An 18,090-nucleotide genomic window follows, 5' to 3' on the forward strand; every position below is an offset into this window, starting at 1 on the left:
CAGTGTGTTTCAAACTCTCAAGTGTTTGGTGCATATCCACTGTCTATGAAAAATTTTGATTGTTTTTAAATATATCCTATGCCACACGTTGACAAAAGTAATAAAGTTCAAGGGTCATTGCTGTAATTATTAAATGGATGGTTGGTTTAAATCAAGTCACACTTTATTGTCCTGACATTAACCAAGCCGCTTATCCTCACATGGGTTGCAGGAAAGCTGGAGCCTAACCCAGCTAGCTTCAGGCGAAAGGCGGATGACACCCTGAACTGGTCCCTAGTCAGTCACGGGTCAGATATTGACACAATCACTGAGCAGGAATCGATCCCACGCTACCTACACGGAAGGCGGGCACGAGTACCACTCCACCATCAGTGACTCCCACACTTTAACCATAAAATTCAAACTGCTTTACATGTATTAAAATCGATCCCGCCACTAATCTTGAAGGACACAGGCACACTGGCGTACACATTCAGGTTAAAAATAATGATGCAATGACCAAAGGATCTGAGGCTGGGTACAGAGCATCCGGGTGAGGAAACCCCGAATCCCAGACCAGATCACAGGCCGCCAGTCACGTAGGTGTGTGTGTTTGTGTACATGGCAAGAACAGATGATTGGTTGGGTATGTGGTTGGGACTTGGGACATGTTGCTTCTTTCTAACGGCTGGATGGTTGCTCATTCTGTTGGTTAGTTTGGACAGGTAGGTCATCAAATTGAGAGTCAGGAGGGCGAGTTGGTTCATTGGTCTTTGGTTATGGATGAATGCATTGCTCAGTCATCACTTGAATTTAGATGGCTACATTGGTTATTGGATGGACAGCCGGTCAGGTGGACGGGCAGATCTGCCAGACTCAGTTTTCAGGAAAAAAAAGTTCCAAGTGTATCTACAAGAAAGCACGAGAACCACAGATATTGAATTGTGATAGCAGTTTTTAAGACACTTTTGTTTTGGTTTGGTAGTATAAAGGGCTTCCACAAGAAAAAGTCACTCCTCAGCTTGTTATAAAAAAAAAAAAAAACACCATGATAATAAAGCCACAAGTAAGAGCCAATCACAACGCATGTCGGCTGTCACCATGTAGCCTTGAATCACCCTTCTGGCTTTTCCATTCCCACACGTGCATGGTGAATTTAGGAGCTACTGCTCACACATTTAAGTTTGGCTGCTTTTGGCACCTAAACGGCTCGAGGTGATGTTGGTAACGGCTCGGCGGCACCAGGCTGCGAGGGCACGGCTGGAAATTGTGCTGTTTCGGCGGAAAGCATCTACGAGTTAAGTGGCAGGCTCAGATGAAACACGTGTGCAGGACGTTGTGTTTTATATACTCAGTGGACAAAACATTAAGTATACCTGTCCAAGAGCTGGATAAAAAAAAAAGTTGTTTTCACAAAAATAATTCTAAATTTTGACTGATACCTAAATGTCTATTATTAATGCAATTTGCCTTGCATGACACTGAGAGGTATTAATTTTCCTAACGTTTTAGTTAGGTTTTTGTTTATACTGTATAATATTTAATTGGGTGTTATTTCCGTAAAATAGGACATTCAGTATTATGAAAAATGTACTTATTATTGTTTGCATTTAAAAAAATGGTTAAAATATATCCCTGGAATGCCAACGTAACCATCAAGTGTGAAATGAAACAACAAAGTAAACAAAGACTCAGCTGCCTATTTCCTGAGCATTTCCAAACAGTCTCAGTGAGGCAAAAAATTCTGGGGTGTTGAGTGTACTATAAGACTTGATCCTTGGGGCCTTCACTAAAGAATGCTATGCATAAGTTATTAAGACATATGGAGCGGTTTTCAACTCTGGAGAAAAGGCATCAGATGTACAATACCCTCGAAGACAACGCAATGTATTGGCTCGGGTTCAAGTGTGTAGGTGTACCTAATGAAATGTCTGGACTTTGTAAAAAAAGATGTGCTTTGCATTCCTGGTGCCTCACTCATTATGCGGGGCCAGGATTCTTGCTAAAGTCTACGTAGGCACAAAAGCTTACAATGGCGTACGACCCCTAAAAATTGCCTTAATCATTCCGTGCATACGCAATGTTGATAAGTCAGGAACCCTGGCGTCTTGTTGGCAGCTATTTAAAAGCACCTCTTTCATTTTTTTTTTTTTTTTAGGGGGAAAATCCACATTCTACTGAAAAAGCAGTTTTAATCAAAAACAAGAAGTACAACTTTCAATGTACATAATTTCCGGTCTATAAACCGTGACTTTTTTCACACGCTTTCAACCCTGCAGCTTATGCGGTGATGCGGATAATTTGTACATTTTTTCTAACTGCCGCAAGAGGGCAGTCAAACGGAAAAGATATCTTTTCTTTTTTTTTTTTTACCGGCTCTGTTAGAGCTGTTCTACAGTGTTGCTACTGTGTAGCTGCCGCTGCTGTTTTTTTTTTTTTTTTACCGGTATGTTTTTTTTTTTTAAACAGCCCTGTTTATGCTACGTGTTGTTGCTATGTTAAGCTAAATTAGGATATTGAAACTTTGAACACTTTTTCTGTGTATCGTCTTTCTTTGTAAATATTTCATGTTTTAATGTGGGTTTAAATGTGGGCACTTGCGGCTTTTACACAGCTGCGGCTTATGTAAGTACCAAAAGGTATTTCCTTTTCAAATGTACTGGGTGAGGCTTATAATCAGGTGCGCTCAGTAGGAGGGAAATGACAGTACGTAATATTTCTGTATGTTTATGTAGATGAGATTTTTGCTCTAAAGAAGGGACAAATGAACAATCCCACCTCTATTTCATGATATTGCTTTTATGATGACTTTGCTATTATCATCATTAACTCTGTTATGCTATGTGACTTGGCCGATGTGAATCGTACTATTCTGCCGCCTTGCAGTGAAGGCTCGAAGTAACCATACGTGTTTCGCGGTCAAACAAAAAGGGCTATTACAAAAAGATGGTGACAAGTCAGAGCTGCCAGAAGCAGACAGATGGCCGAATGGCTGAGAATGAAATCTATGGTAATGGGAGAGGGTTGGAAATTGGTGCTCGTGTAGAATGATGACAAGAGAAGAGGGCCATGTTTGCATGTCAATGAGAAGATAAGAGTCACAGACAGAAACAGTAAAAGCTGAAGATTTGGTTGCAAAGAATGATTTGCATGGAGCACCTATGAATGAGCTCCCTTGCGCATTATTATGCCGCAAAACAGTCAGCGCACCCTCCTGCGAGTTCGCGATTGTAGTCCTCGACCCGCCGGGGCTGTGCGGCGCAGCCACTCTTCCAGCATCCACTTTCTGTTTTCACACCTTTATTCCGACACCCAAAAAAAACTGCAATGTCCTACTTTGTTCTGCCCATGTACCTCTGCCACCCTTTTTACTCTAACTCTGTTCCCTCTCCAATGAAAATTCAGATAAACAAATATTAGGTTTACACCAAAGCTCCCAGCGTGTTCCTTTATTTGCATTCGATGATGTCTTGTTACCAATTATTGTTTTTTTAGGTTACAATTTATTGTGTGCGACCCAGTTCAGCAGCAGCAGCAGTAGCAGCAGCAGCAGCAGCATTTTCTCAGATAACGCGCACCCCTCTGTGTAATCTCATCTCATCTCTGGGCACATTTGGGCAAAGCACAGTCGCAGACTACATATGCTATCTATCCCATCTCCCGCTGATTCCGAAAGGCTTATTTTTAGTTTTGTAAACCTCCACAACATTTTTCCAAGGAATACTATTTTATAGATAGAGTACGAAGCGCTTGCTTCTTTCCTACAGTTCCAAAGTTTGACGTATGTACAAAGCTTTTACTGTACAACGCAATTAGACTACAATAACGAGTAGTGAAATTGGAACCATTCGCCTCTATGATGGACACAAGAAGCGCCCGACTCTTCTCTCTAAAAGCATTTGATGCACTCAAGGTCAGAGTTCAAATTCTTCAACACCAAATCGATCCAATCATGCCATTATAGACATTGATCTGCACATACCCGGAACACGCAAAATGAACTTTTCAAATCCGTTGAAGCATGCAGTTGGCCAAAACATGTTGGAAAGGTAAATATTAACATATTTATTCTAAATGCCTCACCAATTAATTGATGAATGTATCCCGTAGTGATGTAGCATCCCCCCAGTATATGTCTTGATTAGTAGGGGGGGGGGGGGCTGTATTGGATTTTTTTCCTGGAAAAATAACTTGTGTGGTTAAATTTGACACAAACCTTCTTAGGGTATTTTGGCTTTCTTTCACTTTCCTTGCAAGTTGAAAACATTGAAGATTATAAATTGCTCATGAAATGGTTGGGGTTTTTTTTTCTATATGTGCCCTGCGTTTGACTGGCAAATATTCCAGAGTGTATCGCTCGCTTAAATTCAGATGGCATGGGCTCAGCTGAACCGTGAACCGAATGATGACAAGCGCAATCGAAAATCCACTGCTGATGCTCACCGCGCTCCTCTTCGCACCCCGCTCCCCCGACCCATTTAAGAATCTACGTTGGTCATGGTTATAAGCAACTAGGAGGTATTCCAAGTTCAGACCGCATTTGCAGTTTTTCCATCTCAGAATGACAAACAAACGGAAGGTGACTTGTGACAATGCGATCTAACCCTGCTTTGTTTTGATACACTTTTACTACAGTGGCTGGGGAAAAAAAAATCAGAATATCAACAAAAGAGGACAAGGATGTTCAGGTCCACTGGCTAGTGGGATAATATTTGCGATCCACATTGCAGTATTTCACTAAGCATAAAACAGACAAGTCACCCTGGAGTTCCCAACTTACATCCCAAAAACTGCCGGCCCCAGGCAATACAGCTCGTGCACCTACATCACTGAAGTCCATGTTGACAGTCTAGCAAAGCATTCTTCAATGCTAAGTCAGTTGGTGATGGCACGAAAATATATTTTATAGCACGACGCCTAGAGTTTTGTCCGATACCGTTAAACATTTCGCAGGTGATAATAAACGAAGGTACGTGGGAAAATGAGAAACACTTGACATAGAGGACCCATATTTAATGCTGAATTCGATGTTTTTGCCGATAAGAAAGTGGAGCATTAACCCGTTTGAACAACTGGATCTACACATGGATCTGGTGAGTAAGTCGTCGACATTTACATGGAAGAGTTAGAAAGGGTAGAAAAGTCTGGACGCATACAAATACTTTGTTGCTGGATCTGTTCTCAATCAAGAATAAATCCCACATAGTGATGGAGCCTCTCAGATTTTTTCAATACAAATACCAAGATTTAAATACTGTAAATGACCCCTGCTTTTACACAAACTCACATTCATTAACTATAATTGGAAGAGAACAAAAAGACAGACAGTCGGCTCCTCTGTATACGAAGTGTGTTGCGGCCACACGTTAAACTTTGGTAAACCTCTCCGTGACAGACGTTTTTTTTTTTTAAATATGCATTGTTTTCAAATGAGTCCAATGCGTATTTAAAAAAAGATAATAAATCGCTGGGATAGGATTCAGCTACATAAACATCACTGTGACCGACGGTTTATTTTCTTTTTTTAAATATGCATTGGACTCATTTGAGAACAATGCATATCAAAAAAAAAAAAACGCATCTGTCGGGGAGAGGTTTACCAAAATTTAATATGTGGCCACAACATGTTGCCGTGTATGTTGGAGACGACTCCCTGTCAATTTTTTTTTAACGCGTTGTTCTCAAATCAGCCAACTTGCCGTTATAAATACTTCTTGGGAATTTGAGATTGAGAAGAACAATTCCTACCTGAAGTGAAGTGATCGCTACCCAGTCGTGTGTATTTGGTTGGGCACCATCCATCATGTTTAATTGCCGAAATCCATCGATCTTTTCTGGTCTTTTCAGCCCATATTCCATAGAATGATCTCTTTTAATATCTGTCTTGTCTGTTGTAACAACCAACAGCACAACAAGTCTCGGGCATTGTGAATATTCTGCTCCGGTTCAATGTCCACCACACTGTCGAGCAGCTCTTTTTGACCACCAATATGGCGCCGTGGAAATGGTCACGTCACATGCACGAACTCTATGTGTCTGCCCTGCTGCGGCATATCCTTGCCGTGTTAACTACCATGATGAGACGGGGGGACAAAAGTTGTTAGTAAGCAAGTGAAAGATTGACATTTGGATGGATGAATGATATGTGTATGAATGGATGTACTGTATGTATGAATGAATGGATGGACAGACGGACAGATGGACGGCTCAAGACAGTCTCAATCAAAACGTGTTACATTGTGCAGGTTTAGCTAATGAGTTGCTCTGTGCCTGCCTATCCGATCACAAACCTTCACGAACAGCGCAAATGGGATCATGATAGCATTCATTTGAAAACACACTTTCAGACCACCTGCCATGAGGTGGCTGTTTTTAGAGCATCATTCACATTCTGTGCAGCTACACACTGCATCTGCTACAAAGTGAAACTGATGAACCACAAAAAAAAAAAAAAAGAAATGAGAAGTCGTTTCAGTCGGGCTGTGATTCTCCACAGGTTCACATCACAATGAGTCATAAATCTAGCTTTTAAAGTAAGGGGAGATTCTACGAGAAGGTGGGAATCTCGACACATCACGATTCCATTATGATTTCGAGGGCTACAACGCACGAGCCACCGTCACCCCGCCGCCTCTACTTTGGGGCCAATGTCGAGAATGGCTTTCGTTACCATGACAACTGGGGGCAGAGCTGGGAGGTTGAATGAGGCAAGCATGGAGGAAAACCCGTTTTTTTTTTTTTAATTAGTGTGTGAGTTTATAGATGTGGCGCATGCGGCCGACATATTGCCAAATACATACCAAGACATCTCCGACAACTCATATCGATAATTTCACCAAGGTCTCAAGTAAGCCTCACAACATTCCCTTAGTCTGCGCTTCTGTGTCCGTACAAAAATTAATCTCTTTTCTCCCAACCATCAGTTATAGCTCAAAACCCGAAACAAGTTTATATTTTCATTACACATGATGAAAAACAAGGTATGCCGTTGTGATGTCACAATGTCGGAAAAATTCTGAACAGACACATTTACAGAAATAGGATGATTCACTTTTTTTTTTTTTAAGTTCACATGGTGGGAAAAGCAGGCGGCATGGTGCAGCAGCTGGTAAAGCGTTGTCCTCACAGTTTTGTTCAATCCCGGACCCGCCTGTGTGGAGTTTGCATGTTCTCCGCATGCCTGCGTGGGTTTCCTCGGGGCACTCCGGTTTCCTCTCACATCCCAAAATCATGCAACATTAATTGGACACTCTAAATTGCTCCTAGGTTTGATTGTGAGTGCGGCTGTTTGTCTCTATGTGCCCTGCGATTGGCTGGCAGTCCCACGACCCTAGTGAGGATAAGCAGCCAAAGAAAATGGATGGATGGATGGTGGGAAAGCACTCAAAGGAGTTGTTTGTATCCAGGCAATTAAAAAATAAAATTTTCTTAACATCCATCCTTCCATTTTCTGAATTGCTTATCCTCACAAGGATCTCGGTTGCCCTGCCCCCTGGCTCAGCTGACTTCAGGTGAAGAGGCCCGGTTTTCCCAAAATGGTTGTCAACCAATCACAGTTTTCATCAAATCCCCTTTAAATATACAGTTTGTATTTATTGTGCTAGCAAGAGGAGGAAAAAGGAGGAGCTGTGTTAATAATGTGTTTATGTCTTAATCATCAACGATAATCAAAATGTATTAATCGATTCTGAATTGTTAACATTTTTTCAATACGACAACAGCCCTCATAACACTTATTTCATTTTCACTGGTCAGCTTTGAGCTCCTGCGGTCTTCTATCTGCAGTATATCTATCATTGCCAACGGCCAGCGTTGGTGACTTGGGACCAAATAGGACAAATCGAAAATGAGGGCAGATCCCTTGGTTGTCACGTCTCCCCCCGCTGCCTACCCAAAAATCACCACCGCAGGAAATGTCTTTATCTTGTCCAAGCGATAAAGGGACGACACGACACATTGGGGAGGCGACCACGCTGAGCAGCTAGGTCAGCCGCGTTGACTTTGGGAAATCTGGAGGGGAAACAAAACAAAACAAAACTGGTTATGTCATTGTCTGTGAGACAATATTCAATAAGTCGGTCTAGGATTGCCATGTTATGATGTGTGTGAGGGGGCGCTCTCTGACGGGTTCAAGTCACCATGTCAGGCACCAATGTAGGCCACGTGTTGAGTTCCAGGAGCTGCCCCAGTGCAGCGTGGCCCAGCTCTGGTCTGGTCGCATATGGCGCCTTGCACTCCGCCAATCCGCCTGCTGAAAGTGTGTCACAAGAAAGATAACCGCTTCAGAAGTGAACCATTATTTTGTGTGTGTGTCTGTGTGTGTGTGTGAGGGTTGGGGTCGAAGTTTTCACATGATTGAGTAAGAAGGGCCCGTGTGCCACTTTTTTGCGGTGGCCCTGCCCCAATTTTCAGACGACCCCTTGTACGTAGGTAACAGCAGCGAGTAGTATATTTGGTAAGTGACCACTCCAGTGGGGACTTACCCGACTTAAACAACTTCTTAAAACAATCACGAGCACATCGCAGTTAAAGAAAAAAAAAACACTAAAAAAAAGCACGCAGCCAAATGGCACAATCCACCTCCGCGGTGGCGATGAACAACGCTGGCGAGTAACGACAACGAATGCCGCGGCCATGCACACCGACACATTTAACACCCGTGACTTACATATTTTATTAAGTTATTATGACCCACATCTTTTGTTACTTCTGAGAGGATTATGTCGTCTCCCCCAACTATTATTTTTTTAATAGCTGTATACACACCTACCGGTCATTTGGAACACACAAAGCTCTCGTCCTTTGCGCCTGTGCAATCCATTTTTCCAATTTTCATGATGATTCAGGTGTTTTGGAAACGTGTAAAGCGTGAATCAATCCTCCCGAGTGTTCATGCAATATCCAACAATACAATGAGACGGCATTTTGGCTAACACGCAGGGAAAAAACTGCTACTTTCGTGCCAGTAAAACTGGTATAAACACATGAAACCACCAATGTGGGCATCTGGAAAAAACATCATTTCCTGCTTCTTCTCCAAAACGAATCCCTCGAGAGGATTTTCATGGCAGGACATACAAAAATCCATATACGACAACAACATCATGACGTGTGGTGAAAAAATTGATGTGTCTATTAAAAACACACTAAATATTATGCCATACATAGTGGTAGGACTTTGTTACAATAGCCAGCACTACTGTGAACGCATGTGATTCATTGGGTTTACGATTATGCGGGGGTATTGCCACAAATAGCAAAAACAATTGCCTAATGGTGCTAATGCACTTATTTTTCAATTAGAGAATGCTATCACCTGACAAATGACGCTTCCCCCCAAGTACAACCTGAGTATTTGGTAGCAAGGTGCCACCAAATGCCAAGAACTCAGCGAAAAAGTGACTCTTTTAAATACTAAACTGCGACATTGCCGGGGTTTCACGCTACAGATTCTGAAGGCCTTGAGCGGATTAGATTGACATGACAACAGAGAGGCTGAAAAGAAAAAAATGAAAATCCAACATCCACGCACAGGTGCTAGGAGCAGTGCAGCCGAGAAATATACAAAATAAAGAGAAAAGACTGTTGGGAATAAATTATTATGAAACAATGAGTGAAAGAAAATATTGGAGTTTAGGTTGGGAATGTTGGTCACTGCTTCATATAATGTTTAGGCCAACACAGAAGGCCTTGCTGACCATCTGCCAGTGGTAGATTAGCACTTGTGTTACTTTTTAGTGGCCAACCTAATAAGAGGAAGGTCAAAAGCCCATCTAACAAGCCAAGCGTGATGCGCAACTCCATCCCCGTTTGGGGAATACGAGACGGGAAATGAGGCGTGTTACCATGTTCCGGCCCGTTACGGCTAGTGCGGGAAAAGCCAAGTCCATTTGGTAGCACAATGGTCAGATGGGGAACCGACTGGCGGTTGTTTGCATGATCTCGAGGAGAGAGAGCGAGTCAAAAGCATGAAATTGATTTATCAAAGCTGTGGCCCTGTTGTTGTACCGGTGCCATTGTGGCAATCAACAAGGATTGCTTGCATTATGCATTTTTGAGGTCTAAACATTCCCAGAAATCAACCATAGCACCACAGATGGATTCCTCTAAGCAATTAATAGGAGATTCCCCAACGGCCCAGCCTGCAAAGAGTGTAAATGGCACATCACGATGAGGTATGAGCGAAATTAGACACAATTATTTGAGCGGGGTGAGATGAGGCTTGATTTGCAGCCTCCCGCAAGAATGGCAGCGAGGGGCGGGGGGGGGGGGTGAAAGACGTGTGCACTCGGTGTGTGTTGACACACACGAGGCCACTGACGCAGAATGTGCAGGCGTGTGCTAATCACGCGTCAGTGCTGGGCCAGAAGGTGAGGAATAAGGTTGGCGTTTACACCTGAAAAGTCAACTCGTTGTTCAGCCTTTGCCAAAGTTTTGAAGCCACGCACCTGCTTCAGTATCGCCAAAGGTTTTACGCACCCCCAAACACACACTTTACAGGAATGGCTACTAATTCAATAGAAGCATTATGTTTCATCAAGCAAACCATTTGAAGAGGGCAGTATGGTGGATGAGCGGTGGGCACATCAGACTCACATTTTGAGATTCATGGTTCAAATCCTGGTGCTTGGATTATTTTTTTTTTCCTTCCACATTCCAAAAACATGCCTGTTGACTTTATGAAAGACTAAATTGACCATGTGTGATTGTAGCACTGTAGTTGGGATTTTTTTGTTTGTTTGTTTGTTTGTTTGTTTGTTTTTGTCTGTATGTGCTCTCTTATTGGCTGGCTGGTCAGCTGGTAAATTAAAAAAAAAAAAAGTTAGTCAATTTTGTTCTGTTGCTTGAAATTAGCTAACAAAAGCCAGGAACACATATTTGTAGCCGTGATTATTATTTATTTATTATTTTTTTTTTTTGGTCATAGAAGAAGCTAGTGTGGGATTCCAAGTCTAACTTTTTTCAAATTCATTATTTTTTTTCCATTTTCTAAACCGCTTATCCTCACAAGCTTCGTGGGGAGTGCTGGAGCCTACCCGAGCTGTCAACGGGCAGGAGAGGGGTTACACCCAGAACTGGTTCCCAGCCAATCGTCGGGCACATGGAGACAAACAGCCGCACTCACAATCACACCTAGGGGCAATTTTGAGTGTCCGATTAATGTTGCACGTTTTTGGGATGTGGGAGGAAACTGGAGTGTCCGGAGGTAACCCACGCAGGCACGGGGAGAACATGCAAACTCCACAAAGGCGGGTCCAGGTTTGTACCCGGGACTTCAGAATTGTGAGGCCAACGATTTACCAGTTGAGCCACCGTGCCACCCAAATTCATTATATTATTTCAAATTATTTAGCTGTTATTTTTTTCATGCATGATGGAATAGTGGTTATCAAGTCTGCCTGAGTACTGAGGCTCGGGATTGGGATTTCATCTCTGGGCTTCCTCTGTGGAATTTGCACATTCTTTCTTAATTACTCTGCGTATTCAAGCTTCCTTCCACATTCCAATACAAATAAACAAAGTAAACACTCAGTCGTCCATTGGTGTGTAGTCTTATACAAGTATGTCCTATGCTGTCCTGTCCTGTGTCCTGCAATTGGTGACCAGACTTTGAAAATTTGTTTGATTGTTGCAACACGTTTTTTTTTTTTTTTACATCAAAGTGCCATATTTTACTAAACCAACGTTTTGTAGTATTTGGGATGTATACTGGCTCTGTGGTACTCCACTAAAAATGTGAAATAAGAATTAAAATCATCCTCAAATTCCCGAGTTATAGCTGTTTTTCGACTTTATCAAGCTTATATCATTAGTGAAGTCGGTCTTCTACATGCGGGTGACCAATTGGAGGAAAGGGGCCAGTCTAAGTCAAAGATGGGCAAAGCGAAAACAAAACTCGGTCAAACAGAAGTGGCTATCAGAGGATTTTTTTCTGGACACCCGTATGGCAAAACCAAGGTGTTTTTTTTAAATTAAATTGACCAGTCCATGTTAGAATGTCACTCTTTCGAGGTCTAAATCGCCAAAATATGTGACTTTTAATGTACAGAGTGTGAATCAAATCTCTTTAGGCTTTAATACATATATTATGAGCGAAAAATAAATTGAGAAATCGTTGGAAATGATTTCAAAATGAGTAGTAGTACAAGTTTTTAATTTGCTTGTTTGGTCCTTTTTTTTAAATTTGGCCCTCCATGGCTGCTGTTATCCAACACTGTCCTCCTCTCCATGAATTTCTCATGGCGTGAACAAATTGACGGATGTGACGGTGGATGTCTACCATCCTTAATCCTGTAGTTTCTGTAAAGATGCGTGTCATATTGTGGTCCACGAAACCAAATCGTGCGTTTTGGGGGGATATTTTTTAGGAGGCCATTTAACAGAATCAAATTCATAAAGGGACATCTGTAACACGCAGTTGCAATTGGATGAAAAACATTCATAACCGGTGATTACATCTTTTTATAAATAATAAATATTCCCCAAGCGTGCTCTCCAAGAAACGATAAATAAGATACATTTACAGTATCTTAGCCGTTAATGTACCAAAGGCTTTATTTGAGAAATGCCGGGCAGATGTCTGGATCAGATGAGGGATTGTTTACAAGCCTCAATGCTGCTGCTTGGGCTCCGTTTACACTGCGTTCCCAACGGCCACCGCTGCCTCGTTTCGGCCGCTGTGTACAAAACGCGATGATCGTGACAAAGTGGGAGGACAGGGTGGGCAAACGTAGGCGGAGATTGCCGTGGATGCCCGGCAAGCTCTTTAAAGTGTCAAAACATTTGCCATGGCAGTTAGGGTGCTAATGATAAACCTAGTCAGCCCTTGTAAAACGGGATGAACACAACTTGACCTTACAGTATATAACAGGGGTATCGAAACCTGGAGGTGGTCTGTATTGTGATGGAAAAAATATATATATTCACCGTCCATCCCTGCTGATCTTTTATTTTTTTCACCCTTAGCTACATGCATGTCACATCACGTGAGTCAGAGAACTTAGGGTTCTATGGTGACTGAGTCACAATAAAAGCCAGTTTTAAAAAAAAGAGTCTATGTGTATAAATGAGGTCAAACCTCCTTGACAGGAAGAGCAATGCTTGCTGGCCAGATTAGATCACCTGACGGGCCTGGTCCAGGCCCAGTAGCCATACATTTGACACCGCTGGTAACCGTTTTTGTAAACAAAAGTGCAAATATAGCTTTTCTACTTCCTCCACATAATTCCACAAGAGTGGGTCGGCTACTTTGGGTTACTAAAATTAGAATTTCCTGGCAGTTTCTCCATTGGATTCTGCATGCAGTTTGTTTTTCTGGCTGCTGAGACGTTAAAAATAATGCAGACGTGGTCAAACTACAACGGAGAAGAATCCTGGCCTTTATACTGTTCATTTGTGTTTGGTCGTAAAATGATTTTCCCAGAAAGACCACATTGCTTTTAACTTAATATTTTGTAAGTGAAATGTCAGCCTCTTTAGTATGAACAAGGAAACAAAAGTAGGCAAAAGGCCTTTCTTTAAAGGCTTTTCTTTTTTTTTGTTGGTGATAATTATTCGAAATGAAGGAGCAACCTCACCCAGAGCTGTTAAAAGAAGAATATTTATTTGATTTTTACATCGCTTTTTCATACATACTGAATAATAATTTAAGATGACAAAAACAGAAATTTGACAGATTTTGTACAAGAAATATACATATTCTGTCCGCTAGAGGCTCCAACCGAGGGGATGCCAAAGACCACCAAGGACCCGGGGAGGTCTCAAGCCCGACCGAAGCGCCCGACCAGTCCCAAAGGGGAGGACCAAGGTCACCGGACCACCACCCCCCATGTCTGCCCTGCACCCCCCACCCAGTAAGCCCATTGCCGGCAACGCCCCCACCACCTCCGGACATCATGGGGAGCCCAGACACCAACAGGGCCCATCACCCCCTGATCCCCCCAAAAAAATCATAGCTAAGCAAATGTTAGAATTATTGTTTTATCGTGCATTTGTTTCTATTAGTCTTGCTCTGAATTATTCTCTTTTTGAGCAGATGTGTGACCCAGAGTGTGACCCAGCGAACACTGGGAAGCGATGTCTCCCTCCTGACCTCAGGCAGATACTCCCCAACACTGGGAGGCGATGTTAACCTTCTAACCTCAGGCGGATACTCCCGAACACCAAAAACATCTCTTCAAATTATGCCGTGCTAATATCTAGTGGGTTTATCAGGACACTGTTGCAGCCCTAAAGAAACATTTATCTTTGTGTTTTGGTTAGTATCTGTGTAGCCATGTATTTCACCATTTGTACTGAGTGAACTTGAAACCATGTAACCTTTCCCTGAGAAAGTAATAAAAAGAGGTACAACGGTGAGGCTGACTCAGAATGTAGTTCGGAGGTGCAGCTGGTCAGCCGAACCCGTCCTCCTCATCAACCAATTGAAGACCTTGTTATTTGCATATAAGATCAGCAGTTCGGTGTTGAACCTGACATGTTGTCATTTTTCAACACTTCCAACAATTTTAATGTATTCGGGGAAAAAATAGTTTACAAGCACTTTAAGAATATTAAAAATAAGACCTACTTTAATAAATTGCCTGCAACATTAATACAGGGGGTCCTTGATCCTTCCTTTAATTAATCTGTATAGTATACGGCATATTACACCTACAGCCAATTTAGTGTCTAAATTAGTTTAATTATCTAAATAATTTTGGGGGCATCTGTTATAATTACATAAATTCTGAACACTCCAAATAAATACTAATGTCTCTACACATATAAAAATGGAAATCCATCGATCCATCCATCCATTTTCTTAGCCGCTTATCCTCACGAGGGTCGCGGGAGTGCTGCAATCTATCCCAGCTGTCAACGGGCAGGAGGCGGGGTACACCCTGAACTGGTTCCCAGCCAATCACAGGGCACATGGAGACAAACAGTCGCACTCACAACCACACCCAGGGGCAATTTAGAGTGTCCAATTAATGTTGCATGTTTTGGGGAAGTGAGAGGAAACCAGGGTGCGTGGAGAAAACCCACACAGGGACAGGGAGAACATGCAAATTCCACACAGGCCGGTCTGGGATTGAACCTTGGACCGCAGAACTGTGAGGCCAGCGTTTTCCATCTGATCCACCGTGCCGCCTTAATTGAACTACTAAAATATACCCAAAACACCTTGTACAATATTCCAATTCATTAAGGTGCACCTGTAAATGCACATTCTGCTGTGATAAGCGTTCCAGTATTTTGCAGCCTTGATGATGCCGCAAACGCACCTTGTACACACTCACAGACGCACAATAGTGTTTTTGAAAAGGATGGATGGAGGCATCCAAAGCTTGTCAAGATGTATTAACGCAAAGAGGAAGTGAACGACAACTTTGTTTGTTTTTGGGTGCACTCGGTATTTCAGAGAGGCACGGCTCCCGCTCAATAGGCTTTGGCTCCTTACCCGCGAGTTACTAAAGCCCGCAGGTCTCCATGGCGACAAAGCTGCCATGTGTGTCTCCAGCTTGCCTGCCGGGTAAAAGGACGCTTTGTGCACTGCGCATCATCGACTGACAACACCGGTGCGGCGTCCTCCGCATGCGAGCGAGCCGGCCTTTCCTCTGGTCATTTCTTATGCATTGAATTGCATATGTGACACCGTCGGGAAAAAAAAAAAAAAACCTGTGGATCTATTATTGTAGTTGCCATGGAGAAGAATAAGAGGGCATCATATTGAGAGGTTTTTCATATTGCGCCCCTCCAACGGAAAGGTAAACAAACAGCTCTCAGTATCTGCAACCGTCATAATAAATATCTAAAAGTGATTTTCATTGTGTTTGCAAAGGCTCGTTATTTATATTGTAAAGCCCTTTTATTAGAGCTTATTAAACTAATTGAAAATATGTAATTAAAGTCAAATGAAAAGATTAGGAGTCAAATATTATAGGTAAAACTGCATTTTTGTACCATCATAATAACAACATTAAGAAATACACAAGCGAGTTCAATAAGAACACAACAGAGATGTTATTTCTAAGGAGTATATATAATAATATAATAATATTTTAAGCCATGATGGTATCATGCAGTTTGATCATTGATATGTCACTTAAATATCAGTAGGAGAAAAATGTACTGAAATATTGATTCAGTTCAAATGTATTGAACAATAAAGTTAAGTACAACTAAACTGCACTTAGACGGGATTTTTTTTTCATCATGTACTCTTAGAGCACTGGTGCCAAACTCAAGGCCCGGGGGCCACATCCGGCCCACCACACGATGTTATGTGGCCCGTGAAGGCAAATCATCTTTATCAACTTCCAAGATTTTTGTTCAAATTTGTACCCAAATTTAAATTGTCATATCATAAATAAAAACATAGAGATATTCCAACCATTTTTGTGTAAGCAAACATTAACAATAGTTGATTTCTCAATCCAAAATCTATAAATTCCACGTGCAAATATGATGAGGTGATTAAAGATTTTTCATAAGAGGCCCTGTGAGGAAAACCGTGACTGCAACGTGGCCCGTGAGAAAATTAAGTTTCACACCCCTGTCTTAGAGGCTTCCCACAAACCTTACCACATTGTTAGCTAAGAGTTTGCCCGCTTGGCTTCTCACTTCTGTCTTTTCTGTGTATTTTCCAGCTAGATCTGCAAATAATGATGATGTCCACAAAAATGATGGCACTCTACTGCGATCAGACTTTGCAATTTACCCTCAAGTTGTCTGAACTTCAACCTAAGAAGTCTGGCACTGAATCAGATTAGGTCACATTGAAGAATGAGATGAAAAGAACAGGCTGCTGCAAGTAGCCACCGTTCACAGTAGACCCAGTAAAAAAAAAAAAAAAAAAAAAAAAAAAAGACAGATTCCACAAACAGCCAGGACCTTAATTAAAACCTTCTCAACACATGCCGGGGAGAAAGTGAAGTATGTAGTATAAGTGCAGTAGCCCACACATTAACCAGACGTGGGTGCAGGGTGAGTCGCCGGGAAATAACACAAATTAAGCACCCGCAGTTGGACATGACTCAACCAGACTAATTAGTATACTAGTCCAACAACGAATCCAGACATGACAGAATTCAGCCTCTGCAGGCCAGACTGAGGCCAGACCAGCGACCATTTGATCCCAGGGAATGCTCAAAAATTAATTTAGGTGGGTTTTTTTTGGGGGGGTCTTTTGCGATTGGAACTTGCTCAATCTCTAGCCAACTATCTTTTTTGTGAGACGAGTTATCAGATCCAAAAACCTTTTTTTTCATCTAAAAAGAAAAACCCAACGATTACTCAAAGAGCCTCCATAGAGTGACTCGATAACATGGATTAAGTATAAAATTGTCAATTATATTAAAAAAAAGATAAGAAAACACCTTGGTTTTGTCATACATGTTTCAGGAAAAGGGGGCTCTGACAACTTTTTTTTTTTTGTTTGGCCCAGTTTTTAATCCATATTTGGCAAAGACCGCCTCCTTTCCTCTGATTGTTGGCCTCCATGTAGAGGAGTCACTTGTAAGAGCACGTTTGAATATCCATCCATTTTCTTACGTACATATTATCAAAAATACATTTTTTGGGCATCTGTTATATTTAGATAAATTACTTCAAATAAATACTAATGTCTCTTCACATAAAAATGTAAATCCATCGATCCATTTTCTTAGCCGCTTATCCTCACAAGGGTCGCGGCAGGAGTGCTGGAGCCTATCCCAGCTGTCATTGGGGAGGAGGCAGGGTACACCCTGAACTGGTTGCCAGCCAATCGCAGGGCACATTGAGACAAACAGCTGCACTCACAATCACACCTAGGGACAATTTAGTGTCTAATTAATGTTGCATGTTTTTGGGAGGTGGGAGGAAACCGGAGTGCCCAGAGGAAACCCACGCAGGCACGTGGGGTTGAACCCAGGTCCTCAGAACTGTGAGGCCCACGCTTTACCTGCTGAGTCACCGTGCCGCCTCTTTATGTTTAGGGTTATTAGATTTTCTTATTAAATTGACGACTGCGGTATTCCAGCCTTGAACGCTTTGATTTAAATTTGAAAATGTATTCATGAAATACAAAATTGATGGGCATTATATTCATTGTCTAGGGTGTACGCATAAGCCTCGAGAATGAACGTG

General features: G+C 42.1%; 1 protein-coding gene across 1 annotated transcript in view; it reads left to right on the forward strand.

Moving 5' to 3' along the window:
- Positions 1-18,090, forward strand: part of nt5e (5'-nucleotidase, ecto (CD73)) — a 41,136-nt gene that overhangs the window by 10,253 nt on the left and 12,793 nt on the right. The window lies entirely within an intron of this gene.

Source organism: Syngnathoides biaculeatus, chromosome 15, assembly GCF_019802595.1.
Source record: "Syngnathoides biaculeatus isolate LvHL_M chromosome 15, ASM1980259v1, whole genome shotgun sequence".
NCBI lineage: Eukaryota > Metazoa > Chordata > Actinopteri > Syngnathiformes > Syngnathidae > Syngnathoides > Syngnathoides biaculeatus.